The sequence below is a fragment of the Antedon mediterranea genome, chromosome 9, assembly GCF_964355755.1.
Source record: "Antedon mediterranea chromosome 9, ecAntMedi1.1, whole genome shotgun sequence".
Lineage (NCBI taxonomy): Eukaryota > Metazoa > Echinodermata > Crinoidea > Comatulida > Antedonidae > Antedon > Antedon mediterranea.
Window position 1 is genome coordinate 13,119,615 of NC_092678.1, and position 14,733 is coordinate 13,134,347.

At 32.9% G+C, this 14,733-nt stretch overlaps 1 long non-coding RNA gene across 1 annotated transcript; it reads right to left on the reverse strand.

Annotated features, from left to right (window-relative positions):
• Positions 1-10,091: 10,091 nt before the first annotated feature.
• On the reverse strand, positions 10,092-13,494 carry LOC140059447 (uncharacterized). The gene is made up of 3 exons (XR_011847188.1): positions 13,382-13,494; positions 11,900-11,975; positions 10,092-10,263 (listed from the first exon to the last, which is right to left on the reverse strand). It is a non-coding gene; the product is annotated as an uncharacterized lncRNA (long non-coding RNA).
• Between the last annotated feature and the right edge of the window lie 1,239 nt (positions 13,495-14,733).

Here is a 14,733-nt window from a genome sequence, read left to right on the forward strand (position 1 = left end):
GCTATTTTTGCAATATACACAGCTATTTGTTTTTTATTAATTGCTATTATTGCTGTATCAGGTATAGCAATTATACAGCTATTTGTTTACTATTATTTGCTATTATTGCTGTATCAGGCATAGCAATTACACAGCTATTTGTTTGCTAATTATTTGCTATTATTGCTGTATAGGGTATAGCAATTACACAGCTATTTGTTTGCTATTATTTCCTATTATTGCTGTATCAGGTATAGCAATTACACAGCTATTTGTTTGCTATTATTTGCTATTATTGCTGTATAAGGTATAGCAATTACACAGCTATTTATTTGCTATTATTTGCTATTATTGCTGTAAAAGTTATAGCAATTACACAGCTATTTGTTTGCTATTAATTGCTATTATTGCTGTATCAGGTATAGCATTTACACAGCTATTTGTTTGCTATTTATTGCTATGACCAATCCTGCGCCTTAGTGATGAGGGTATGAGTGAGCCAAAATGTTGGGTACGAGTTGGCATGGGTACGGGTTGACCTGTATCCTTCTAGCTAATCTTACTAGGCCTAGTAGAGTAGGTCTACGCTACCCAGTCCGGCTACAATATGGTATTCTGTTTATAGCTTTATTGATAGCTTGGTTCAAATCTGGGTTGGGACGGCTTTTTGTCATTCTAAAACAGATTTCCTTATCATAATAAAATAATATATGAATTTAACTGTAATATTGTATACATAGTATTAGTAATTGCAATTGCATTTATTATTATATATTATACGGTTACCCCTTAATTATACTATAGTATAATTTCCTTGTTATATTTTACAATATTTTCTTCACAATTCAACAATTTTGTCTTTCACAGCACAAATTATCGTACTGAATCATCACACACCAAGTCTCATACATCTCTACTGTATTTCTCCAAGCTACACCAACTACATGATATTTTCTTGAGGCTAAACTACAGTACACGGTATACTGGTACTACCATCATTCCTGGCCCGTCAACCTGGACCACATTACAGTATGGTCCAACACATAAGTACAGTCATACTACTGATTCTAAATAGTATATTACACCCTGTGGTCAAGACTTTATTTGCTCTTATGCTTATTTCCTCTAACATACAGAGTACGTAGGGCTTCCAATTTGCTTTTATACCTGTTAATTAAAAAATCGTTTATGCCTATTGTTGCATAAAGTATCAAATTTAGACTGTAAATACTGGGATGATCACCCTAAATTTTCTTTTTCAATTAACAATTTTATATTTCACAGTTAGAAAAACGCACTAAAGCATCATATAGAGATTTTTTATTCATAACTGTTAAATTGCATCCCAATACATGGTACCTATTGGTATTATATCTAAAAATACAAAGGCGGCCAACACAGATAGTTTGATATATATACAGTACTCAACTCAACTCAACTCAACGTAAACATTTATTTTCTTTCTTTCATTCAATAATAAAACAAATGAATAAGGTATTAAAAAAAGTAAATACGAGTTACAAATAATACATTTCATTAATATAATATATAAACACGACAGGCAAAGAACATTAGTTCTAAACCGCCCGGTGATATACTGAAATTTTAATTAATTAATTTGAAACAATAAAGATGAGGAAATATAATATAAATATATAGCCCATATAGACTATTTTTAGTTACACACATATATAAATATACATATTTATACATATAAACAAATCAGGCAAAGAACATTAACATTAATTTAATTATTTTATTTATTTGTATATATATGCATATATGTACACACACACCTATATATATGTATATATACATATATACATACATACATACACACAAACTCATCAGACAATAAACATTAATTCTAAACAGCCCGGCGATATACTGAAATGTTAATTAATTAATTTGAAACGATAAAGATGAGGAAATATAATATAAATATATAGCCCATGTAGACTATTTTCAGTTACATATATATTTATATATAAATATATACAATATTTATATATAAACAAATCAGGCAAAGAATATATAAATATATATATACAAATATATATAAATCCAAAGGCAAATAACTGGAAAAAATGACAATGCTGTGGGTATCAGTGGCTGGATCTCCATGAAGATACAAAAAAAGCGAAAAACTAAATCAAAACGATAAAGTAAACAGCCAGAAAAGTTAGCAGAGCTATATACATACACACACACATACATATATACAAATCAATTGTGTTGCATAGCACTGTGTAAATATATATAAATAAATAAATAATTTTATTTTTTTAATATATTGATAACATCAAATAATACCTTATGTAAAAAGAACTGCAACATGTGGAAAAAAAGATGGCAATCCACGAAAGGCAAGCCTGTGATGTGGAAGCCCACACAATGAAGTAATAAATAAGTTAGACAGAACAACAAACACACAGGTACAGAACAAACTTACAGGACACGAATCACAACACAAACAGACATGAACAAACAGAACATGCACAGACACACCCGAACACACATCACCAGGGGAAAACATTAATATTTAGAAATGAGGAAAGATTTGAATGTTTTATTAAATAAAAATTTAGTAGCCGAATGTTTAATTTGAAAAGGAATTTTATTCCAATTCATGGGACCAGTATATCTGATTGAATGTTTAAAGGCAGTGAGTCTTGGTTTTGGCAAATGTAGGTCTTGTGCAATACGAGTATTATAATTATGAACTTCGTGATTAAATTTGAAAAGATGAGATGAAGGAGAATCAGCTGTCAAAGAGTCATAAATAAATGACATTTGTTGAAAAAGATTGATATCAGCTAATTTAAGAAAATTATGTACGGAAAAAATAGGGGAAGTATGAGAAAGACGATTCGAATGGGTAATAAGCCTAATGGCCTTTTTTTGTAAAATAATAAGTCTATCAATAGATGTCTTGTAATTATTAGCCCAAACAATATTGCAATAATTTAGGTAGGGCAAAATAAGAGAACAATATAATAAACGCAAAATTGTTAAAGGGATATAGTGAGAAAGCCTATAGATAATTCCTATATTTTTTGAAACCTTCGAAGCAACCGAATCAATATGACATTTCCATGTTAATTTAGAGTCAAGGAAAACTCCAAGAAACTGGACGGTATCAGTGAGCGGAATATTAATATTATTTAACAAAATTAAGTTATTTCCAAGAATGAAGGATTTGTTAGGACTGTGAAAAATAATAGCACTGCATTTTTTAAAGTTTACCGAAAGTTTATTAGCTGAAAAATATTTTAAAACAGACTTAAGTTCGTTGTTAACAACATCAAATAGTGTATTAATGTCACTATGCGAATATAAAATAGTGGTGTCATCAGCATATAAGAAAGACGAGAGAATGGAGGAATTATAAAAATCATTAATATAAATTATGAATAATAGAGGGCCAAGCAATGACCCTTGTGGAACGCCACACGAGATGGATCGGAAATCCGATGTACTATTATTGAATTTTGTGCACTGAGTGCGGTCAAGAAGATAGCTCTTGAATAAATCAAGTGCAATCCCTCTAACGCCATAGTGAGAAAGCTTAGATAACAAGATGTTGTGGTCAATGGTGTCAAAAGCTTTCGATAAATCAATCAGAATTCCCATGGATAATTTATTTTCTTCAAAAGCATCTAAAATATAGTTAGTCAGCTCAATAAGTGCCATTGAGGTGGAGTAGCCTTTTCTAAATCCAAACTGATGCTGAAAGAGGACATTATTCTTTTGAAGAAAGGAATAAGTTCGATCATATAATTATACCTAATGCGTTCAAATAATTTCGAAAAAATAGAGAGAATAGAAATAGGGCGGTAGTTGCTGATTTCAGAGGTGTTACCGGATTTAAAGACGGGAGTTACAAAAGCGCGCTTTAATTTGTCTGGAAAAATACCGCATGAAATCGAAGAATTAAAGATATGACAAAGGGGTTGGAAATAAAATATGCAGATTGTTTAATAACAAAAGTATTAAATCCATCTAAACCAGGAGCTTTGTTGTTGCCAAATGAGGAAATAATTTTGAGAATTTCATTTTCATCAACTGGGTTTATAAATAGAGACTGCGCAACGGAATACAGTACTCTCTTATAAATAGATGTATCTCTACAAACTACTCCAACTACCTAATCATAATAATAGTACTATTAGCATACTACTGTACACTTTGTAGACAAGAAATAAATTGTATCCACCTAGAGAAAATATGGTAGTACAGTCGATCGTCCTCTCACTGGCCAGTGATGTTTTTAAGCAAAATTCTATCATAACCCTAATTTTTAATGTTCAATGTGTTATTTATTGAAGTGCTTTGAATACGTTGATGGAATTTGGAGGTATGAAACTTTGTTAGGAGTAGAATCAGCTTCAAGCATTAAATGTTAAAAATATGTTTATATTACTCATTAATTAATAATAATTATTAATAAATTAATAGAAAACTAGAGAGGGTGCTTTTCGACCAGAAAATGAATGTTTTTTTATGTGTGTTATTTTTCCGCTCGAGTTTATTCAATGTACTGTAATATACACTGTTACATACTATTTTATTGGGAAGTAATTATTTCTGTGTGAATCTTCATGAAGTTGTTTGAAAGCCTATACTCTTACTTCTTTATACATATAAATACACCTCGCATCACCAACCTCCAACACACCATATTCTGCCCACACACACTTCATCTCCTGAACTAACATAGTACAGTATAATTCAAATCAATTGTTTTGAATGTTTTTTATTAAAATCAATCTGCCTCAAAAAATATTATAATAGTAACAATAACAGAAAGGTAGATAGGTATTTTAATAATTTTTAAATAAAAAAATGTAAAAAAAAAAAAGAATAAATGTTTATACATACATTATAAAAGTAATACAATAACTACTATTTTAGTAATGCATACACAAGTACAGAATATCAGAAATCCATGAATTATGTGTCTCAATATGGCATTATTAGGCTAATTTGCTTTGAAAAAAAACATCAATGCCATTGGCCTATACAAAAATACAATGCAATAAGACAAAATAGATACATAAACAATTAATACTAATATTGGTAGGCATAAAATAATAGTGTATATAAACTTTCCTTAAATATAAACAGTATAGTGCCTTACCAATTTATTTAATACATAATATATGAACTATATTACCACAAAATAAATATAAATGAATTTATAAGGACATGATGATTATCAAAAATAGTCAATATAATTTAATATTATGTTCATATTATTATAATTATTATATCATAGAGATTTTCAAAAACATAGTTTGATAACATTTAGTTTCTGTTAGATATCAGACCTTTAATATTTGGAAATAACCTATAACAACTATAAAACATTCTTCTTTTCAACGCAGTATGCATATGTAGATACAGTACACATATAGTGTAAGAACACAATTTCAATAATTTCTTTGTTAGCTATCAACCTAGGGGTTAAGTAATTAGGAAAACATTGGTTTATTTTTATATAAATTATATGTACAGAAATTCGTTCTTCTAGCCTCAGATCATTCCTGAAGTTAGACATAAATCACCCAAATTAGTATTAAGTAATGGATATTAGATGAAGTACAGTACAAATACATGTTTCAGGAGGATAATTTATGTTAAAAAGGTGATAATTAGTTTAAATTTTACCCCGATGAACTTTATTCAATTACCAGGTTGAAGTATGGTGAAAACACTACTATATGGCAGAATAAATGTACTCATGTAGAACACAGTCAGTTCTACCAAGGTTAGAGGTGTGCTACAATTTTAGATAAGTGGAAACATGACTTTTTCAATATAGTAAACAGCATTATAAATACAATTTTAAAAAGATGAGAATGCAAATAAATATTAGATTCATAGTCCTCATTATGCACAATGATTTTCTACTATCACACATATTAAAATATAAAAAACAATCATGTAGCCTTTAATGGATTTACACGGAGGTGCCACAAGTCCCTCGGCCTCACGTCAACTCGGCCAAATTAAAGTATGAAACGCAAAAAGTGCAAATGAATGGGACAAAATCAGTCTAATGAACAGAAGAAAAATAATAAAAACGAAGTAGGCCTACTCATGTTATAGGGATGAATATTAGTATGAATGTGAATATTATATGCACGATTCAAAATAACGCAAATATTTCGCAATTTGAACTGCACAAGCTTGTTTATTTTGAAATTGCGCAATTTTAATAACATGTTATTCTTTTAATGCGTTACTTGCATTATTCTTCTTCTGTTCATTATACTGATTTTGGTTGAAGAAAATAATTTGCACATTTGTTTATTATATCAGTCCTATTTATTTGGACTTTTTGCATTCCAAACTTTAATGTGGCCGAGTTGATCGATTAGGTTTTGGCCGAGTTAACGTGAGGCCGAGTTGACTTGAGGCCGAGTTGACTTGAGGGCGAGTTGACTTGGGGCCGACTTGAATTTAGCCGAGGTGGTTTAGAGCCTTTGATTATAATAAATACAACAGTATTATTAGTTTTTATAATATTGAACATTTTAAATTTATTCTACTCTTTTTCCTCTTGTTATTTCTACTCTGAAAGACCTACGAACCAAAAAAATAAAATGGAATAGGAGTTTGGTTGAAGAAATCCTTTGCACATTTGTAGAATACCTTTTGCATATTTAACGTCAAAACTCATCGTTTTTACATTTAACGGCGTGATGTTTGCACATTTGTGGGTTATGAATGTTTACAGATTTGCACATTTGAAGGTAAAATGTTGGCACAAATGTGGTTGTTTGGACGTTTGAATGTAAAATGTTTGCACAAATGTGGTTGTTTGCACAAATGAGGCTTTTTGCACATTTAACGGCTCCACAAGGTCTATTCAAATAAATTTAAATAAAAGGGTCGTAATATGTCTTTGTCACTCTCCAGTTCGTGGAAAATGAAGTTAGGATTCCATCATTTCAACAACAAACAAAATTCAAAATATCCTGCCAGTTTGCGTACAAGAATACAACCTGCTTAGTTTTTAATACGAGTACTGCTTTCTATACACATAACTTTGATTTCTGCTAAAAAAAAAAATCTCTGTAATAATGTACTTTAATTACTGTAATAATCTAGGCGTAGATTATGTTGACCGGATCAGTGAGAGGACGATCGACTGTACTACCATAAGTCCTCTAGGTGGATACAATTTATTTCTTGTCTACAAAGTGTACAGTAGTATGCTAATAGTACTATTATTAGGATTAGGTAGTTGGAGTAGTTTGGAGAGATACATCTATTTATAAGAGAGTACTGTATATATCAAACTATCTGTGTTGGCCGCCTTTGTATTTTTAGATATAATACCAATAGGTACCATGTATTGGGATGCAATTTAACAGTTATGAATAAAAAATCTCTATATGATGCTTTAGTGCGTTTTTCTAGCTGTGAAATATAAAATTGTTAATTGAAAAAGAAAATTTAGGGTGATCATCCCAGTATTTACAGTCTAATTTGATACTTTATGCAACAATAGGCATAACCGATTTTTTAATTAACAGGTATAAAAGCAAATTGGAAGCCCTACGTACTCTGTATGTTAGAGGAAATAAGCATAAGAGCAAATAAAGTCTTGACCACAGGGTGTAATTCACTATTTAGAATCAGTAGTATGACTGTACTTATGTGTTGGACCACACTGTAATGTGGTCCAGGTTGACGGGCCAGGAATGATGGTAGTACCAGTATACGTACCGTTTACTGTAGTTTAGCCTCAAGAAAATACCATTTATGAGTAGCTTGGAGAAATACAGTAGAGATTTATGAGACTTGATGTGTGATGATTCAGTATGATAATTTGTGCTGTGAAAGACGACAAAATTGTTGAATTGTGAAGAAAATATTGTCAAATATAACAAGAAAATTATACTATAGTATAATTAAGGGGTAACCGTATAATATTATACAAATAATGAATGTTTATGAGTGTAATGGTACAAATAATGGCACGAGGTGTATGATGAAAGGTTATATTTCAACGAGGCGATGAGCCGAGTTGAAAAACAGTAACCAGTCAACTCTCCCAATACCGGACACCCTTGGGCGGGCATATATTTTTTTTTTTTTTCTCTTTTGTGGCGCAAACACCACTTTTATTCACATTCATATTATCTCATATTACATAAAATCGTATTATTTAACTTGTAAATGTCGTTACAGTTCATAAGTAACATTTTTACATATATGAATTCTGTATTACTCCTTTTTTCATTAATTTTCTTATATTTTGTTATACACTTGACAGGATCATCATTATCATCTATCCCGTTTTAAAATAGTTCACACATTTTCATTTGTTTGTTTTCATTTTACAACCCGGATTATACAATATATTTATATACATGATAAAAAAAAAAACAATAATAGCTCAGTACCACCAGTAACCCGTATCACTGTAATTCTTTTTCAGTTAATCGTATCAAATTAGAAATTATACTATCATAATCTTATTTCTTAAAGCTACCCATTTTTCTATACTTGTTTCTTTATTGTTATATGTTTCACATTCAATGTTATATAACATATTGCTTTTAAATGAATTCGGGCGGGCATATATTTTCCGGTTTTTGGAAAGTCCGGTTTCCTGAAAACATATTTTTAAAGTCATCACGTTGTCACTGAAAATGCTTTGAATCACCGGTCCGAATGCTGCCCGGTACGGTCTAGCGTAGGGAAGGCCTAGGCTATGATTGTGTCAAGCTAGTTTAAATAAATACTGATAGGCCTAGGCCTACTTTATTAATATTAAGCTAATTCAATTTACCTTTTTTAAAAGTTACATTATTTACTGTACCAATAAAACATGTTACAGTAGTAAATTATTGTTTCTGAATGTGTTTTTAGCGGCAAAAAGGCCTAGGCTAGGCCTACGTACGTACAGTGAACATAATTTAAGTCAAGTTCATTCTGTTTACGTTTTGCCATAATGATTTCCAAATTTATAATGATGCACATTTTTAGTGAAACATTCCTTTTTAAAGTCCTATTGCAATTGTGAATTTAACAATAATTTAAACAAAAGAAAGACACAAAGTGGAATGTAAATTGAACTTTATTAAAAAACAATTCATATGCTAAAAAACAGGGAGTTGTTAACAACTCCCTGCTAAAAACAATAGACATTAAGACATAGCGCCTCACCGCAGTTCGATACGCAACAAAGCATCGTGGGTTAACAATGAACTGACCTGTCAATCACAGTGTAGCAATCCATGGCAACATTATTTGATCGTACAGTAACTTCATGCATGGTCCGGTCAGGGTATGGTTAAAAGCTTTTGTACATTGTGAATGTATTGAATCCGAGTCAGCGACGACGATGTTACGTTGTTTTTGTAAATATTTGGAGTTTTTTAACTGTCAGTCCGGTTTTCAGACGCTAATTTTCTTGTTTTGTACTTCATAATTTGTCCGGATTCCCGAATTGGGTGTTCCGGTTTTCATAATAAATTACAGTACATTTAGAATAGGGACAAATTGGGCCCTCCAAAAAAGTCCGGTTTTCCGTGAATTCCGGTTTTGGGAGAGTCCGGTATTGGGAGAGTTGACCTTTCATCATTCACCAAGTGCCATTATTTGTACCATTACACGAATACAAAACATTCATTATTTGTTTTATATAACACCTAAATAAATTCCTGTCATTTGAATCAAATAAGGTAGCCCGGGCCTAGCCAACCCAGGTAAAAATTCCAGTTGAAGACCAGTTGGGAAATTTCCCAGTTGGGAATTTTCCCTGTTGTGAATTGAGACAATTACCAGTTGTGAATTTCCCAGTTGTGAATTTTCCAACTGGTCTGATAATCCCAGTTGTAAATTTTACCAGTTGTAAATTTCTCAACTGGTCTGATAATCCCAGTTGTGAATTTTCCAACTGGTCTGATCAATCCCAGTTGTAAATTTTCCCAGTTGTACATTTTTCCCAGTTGAGAATTTTCCCAACTGGTAAATTTCAGTACAAAAACAAATTACAAAAACTACAGAACTTATTGTTTAACTGTTTATTTTATTAACTTTAATATTTACAATTACAGTAGTTACTTTCAATTCTGCAGTACTGTAGTTAATTACCCCACAAAAGTCTTAACGACCTGCATAACCCCTACATCTACACAAATGTCAGCATATCCCTGCCGTTTCCTTTTTACAGGTCCATGAAAATGGAGATCTAGCATTTATTCAGTAATATATTTATGAAGTTATGGCCACCTTCTTTATTTAGTCATGTTGACAAAATTAGTCCTGAAAGAGAAAAACCAAAACAAATTGATTAAATAAACAATATACTGGTAGTACAAGGAATAAATCAAATTCAAATCTCAAGTATCAATTTATATACTGTTTTACTGAAAAAGGAAGATGGAATCATATATTAATAGAAATGAAAGAATGATTATCCAAATTATGTTCTCTACAAGCAATAGAGAGAAATGGCGAACCGCGATGACGTCACTCAAATTTATTTTTATTTTATTTTTATTTTATTCAATCAAAACCAACAGCGATAAATACCGCCACTAACAGGTTTGAAACATAAAACAATACAACATCAAAAACGGTTAACAATAAAATACAGATAAAATATATATATAAATATATAAAACATAGATTGGCATGCCATAAACAATTTCAATTAAAACAGGTTATGCAGGCTGTTCAAGAAGTGAACACATCATCGTCCTCTTAAAATAACCAAGTCTATCATTAAAAATATCGATATGATTGCTATTTAGATTATTAAATGTATAAGGTAGTCTATGAAAAAGTCCCCTCTTAGTACAGTCGACACGGCTAAAAGGAATATGCAATAAATGTCTATTTCGTGTACGACCAGGAACATTTAAACTAAAAACTAAAATTTCACCGAGTGGGTATAGATTGTAAACAAACCATTTCGCCACATGTTTTTGTATGGGAAATTCCGATGGGTTGAGTTAAAAAGGAAGGTAGAAAAGAACGTTTAAAACACACATAATAGCAGTATCTTTTTTTTTTTGCAACACCCTTATCAATTTTAATGTTATATGGGCAAATCTTAACATATTTTATTTTAATTTGGATTGAATTAAGACGCGTTTTTGTTATATACTGTACCCAGCTCTAGGCCCTAGATAGTTGGCATGTATGCTGTAGTACCTCGAGCCTAGCACGGATTATCGGTTATTATAATAATAATAATATTGGAAATTCGTTATTGCGTACTGTACTCACTACTACTACTTTAGCTAGGGTGCTGCTAGGCGTCTCCTAGCTAGGTAGTAAGACTAAATAGAGCCTCTCTCTAGTAGATGTAGGCCTAGCATTAGTTTCAGTTTGACAACTGCCATTTTGTTATGTGGCTAGTGATGCTTCCTGCAGGGGGGCTACCGCCAGTAATGATGCTTGATAACACCATTCTACTATAATACTATAGGCCAAGTCTAATGTAGACCTACAGATATGAGATATTTTTAGGAATATGATTGTGAATGATGGATGACTTTTATACATATTTCATTGTTTTATTGTGTAAATACACAAATACAACAAGAATTATGAGCGTTACAGCAACAACATTGGTTAGACAACGCCATGATTCACGTGTATAAACATAGGAAATGTGTCGCCCTCAACGGTTTGTTATGATTTTATACCCACTCGGATTTTAGACGTCGGTTCGCCATTTCTCTCTATTGAAGATGAGTATCATTTCACTTTAGTTTGTCCCTTTTATTCAGATATTAGAACTAAATATATTTTCATTTTATACAAATAACCCCTCTAAATTAAAATATATTTATCTTATGTCTACTACAAATATCTCATTATTAAGCTTGGAAAATATATATATTTTTTTCATTTTAACGTAGAACAGATAAGTATACATAAATATATTTACCCTTCAAATTGTACTGCTGTACTTTTTTGGTTGGTTTATAGCCTTGTTGGTTGTATTCAAGTAAACTGGAAATCACCTGCAATTGTGTATGAAAAAAATTGAAGGAAAATTAAAAAATATAGGATATTTAGTTTAAGGAAACGGAGACAGACTAAAAGTAAAACAGCATGGATTAGTTTGCTTTATTATTAGATTAGTAGGCTAGCCTAGGCTTAGGATATGTTAAAATAGCAGCCATGCATGTCATCACGACACTAGCTAGAGTAGTGATAATACAACATGCAGAACAGTAGTACTACTGTACCTAGTTTGGGCCTACAACTACTAGAGGCCTAGGGCTAGACTTTAGAGGCCTAGGGCTAGACTTTAGGCCAAAATAACAAAAGTGATCATGAATGAATGGAAATAAATCTCGTTTGTGTGGTAATGACATGTAGGCTAATAATAGGTTAATAATATAGTATTGTTGGGCTTTGTTTCTAGCCTACTATAGGCTAGTACTATGTAGAGGCCAATAAGACAATTTGCGGTCGTACACAGCCATGTATTGTAATCAATCAGCTAGCAAGGTGGGGCAAGCCAAGGCTGAAGCGCCTAGCTTACTAGCCAGCATGCAGCGAGCGGCGAGGCCTCCATTTTGTTGTCGATCTTTGATCATAGTTTGTACGCCGTGGTTAGGATTCCGGCACCGGAACTCAACTGCCCAGCGTTAGGGAATCCGACACGCTATTGCGCATGCCCAGAGCGAGGTAATCGGCGACTCTATACATCAACAACAGCATGCAGCGATGGATCATTTCATGCTGCGCCACACACGGCGAACTAGCCTAGATGCCTACTAATACAGTATCCACTAATCTAGGCTAGGGCTACCAGTTAGACGTGACCAGTGGGCCTATTTATTTTGTAATTAAAAAGTGGTTGCTTCATTCATATATAAACTTCATATCATTATGAATTATATAATTACATGACTAGTTTTATGATTTTTCATAACGCATTATACTGTACATAACAACATGCAATCACAAGTTGATTTGTTGACGGCAGCCACCGCGTGGATGTGAAAAAACTGTTCGGAAAGTCAGGGTCGCAACGCTAAAAACAGCATTACGATTCTTAGATAGATACTGATACTTATTAATATCATCATAATTATTTTAACGCGTGGCGTAGTGGTATTTTAATTATTAATTCATGTATGGCATAGGCCAAGTTTCATCCATCGCTCTCTCCGCCGCGCAAGGACTATCTAGGCTACAGTAAATCCATATAACACTCCGACTCTCTCGGTGGTGTGGTGTGTGTGGCACGCGCAAGCTATAATTCACTTCCCAGAGCTATGGGCATGCGCAATAGCGTGTCGGATTCCCTAACGGTGGTCAGTTGAGTTCCGGTGCCGGAATCCTAACCACGGCGTAGTTTGTAGGCCTATGCCTATAGTAATAAGAGATAATAATAGACATAATATGTCAGGCCTACCTTTTATAAAACAGCAAGATTTGTGCCTCATCCTTAATTTGATGCGATTAGCCAATAATACCCATTCTAGACCTGGCATCTCTGTGCTGCGTGATCGCCGATTTTGCCGCCGAGCTACACTGGCACGCACAAAAACAAAGGGAGCCGTTTTTGGCTGTTGGCTTGCAGTTTTCTGATTGGTTGTTTACGGTCTGCCGGCCTATACGACGCATGCTCCATTATTTTCAAAAAGTTGTGCAGTATTTCTTATTCTTTACTCGATTTTATTTGATTTAATTTAAATAATTGTTTGTTGCAATAATATAGGATTACAAATAATAATATTAATTATATTTTGAATGGTAATTACGGACCATGCTTCTATTCCCGTCACCTCAACCCAGAACACCCCCCCCCCACCTCTCCCCTGGGTCCTCTCCCGTACTCCCACGACGTACACCCAGCCATCCGCTTTCGCTCTTCTCCGAATTCCCTTGGTTGTTAGGAAAAAAACTAGTTGCAAAACCAATTGAAACAACCAGTTGCCCGGTTGAAAAACCGATTGGACCAGTTGACAGTTGAACTCAGTTGAGCTTTGGGAATACCAGTTGGCCAGTTGGAAAAACCAGTTGACCTGTTGAAAAACCAGTTGACCAGTTTGAAAAACCAGTTGACCAGTTTGAAAAACCAGTTGACCAGTTTGAAAAACCAGTTGAAAAACCAGTTGACCAGTTTGAAAAACCAGTTGACCAGTTGAAAAACCAGTTGACCAGTTGAAAAACCAGTTGACCAGTTGGAAAAACCAGTTGACCAGTTGGAAAAACCAGTTAGACCAGTTGAAAAACCAGTTGACCAGTTGTTAAAACCAGTTGAACCAGTTGGAAACCAGTTAGACCAGTTGAAGACCAGTTGGACCAGTTGAAATTTCCAACTGTTCTCAACTGGAATTTTTACCTGGGAAGGCTTAATACATTTCATTCACATTGATAAAAAACAGTAACATTTGGTTTTTAATACATTTATATTAAATGTTATATTTATATGGATTTCACAAACACTACTTTTGTGTTAATTATGTCAACAAACGACCAAATAATTCTAGGCCTAGCAAGGCTAGAACGCGTAGGCTAGGCCTAGCTTAATACTATCATGGCCTAGGCTAGACCTCTCTAGGCATAGCTTGGCTGAAAGGCAAAACTTCGACAGACAATTGGAACTTATCTAGGCTAATTAATGGTTTTTCCAACAATTCCACGTCTTGTAGGGATGTCCCCATTAATTAATCAAAATCCTAAAAACGATCTAAAGCTAATTTAAACGCCTTTTTGAATGAAATTAGTACATATATGTCCAAATCGTACACAAATATCTGC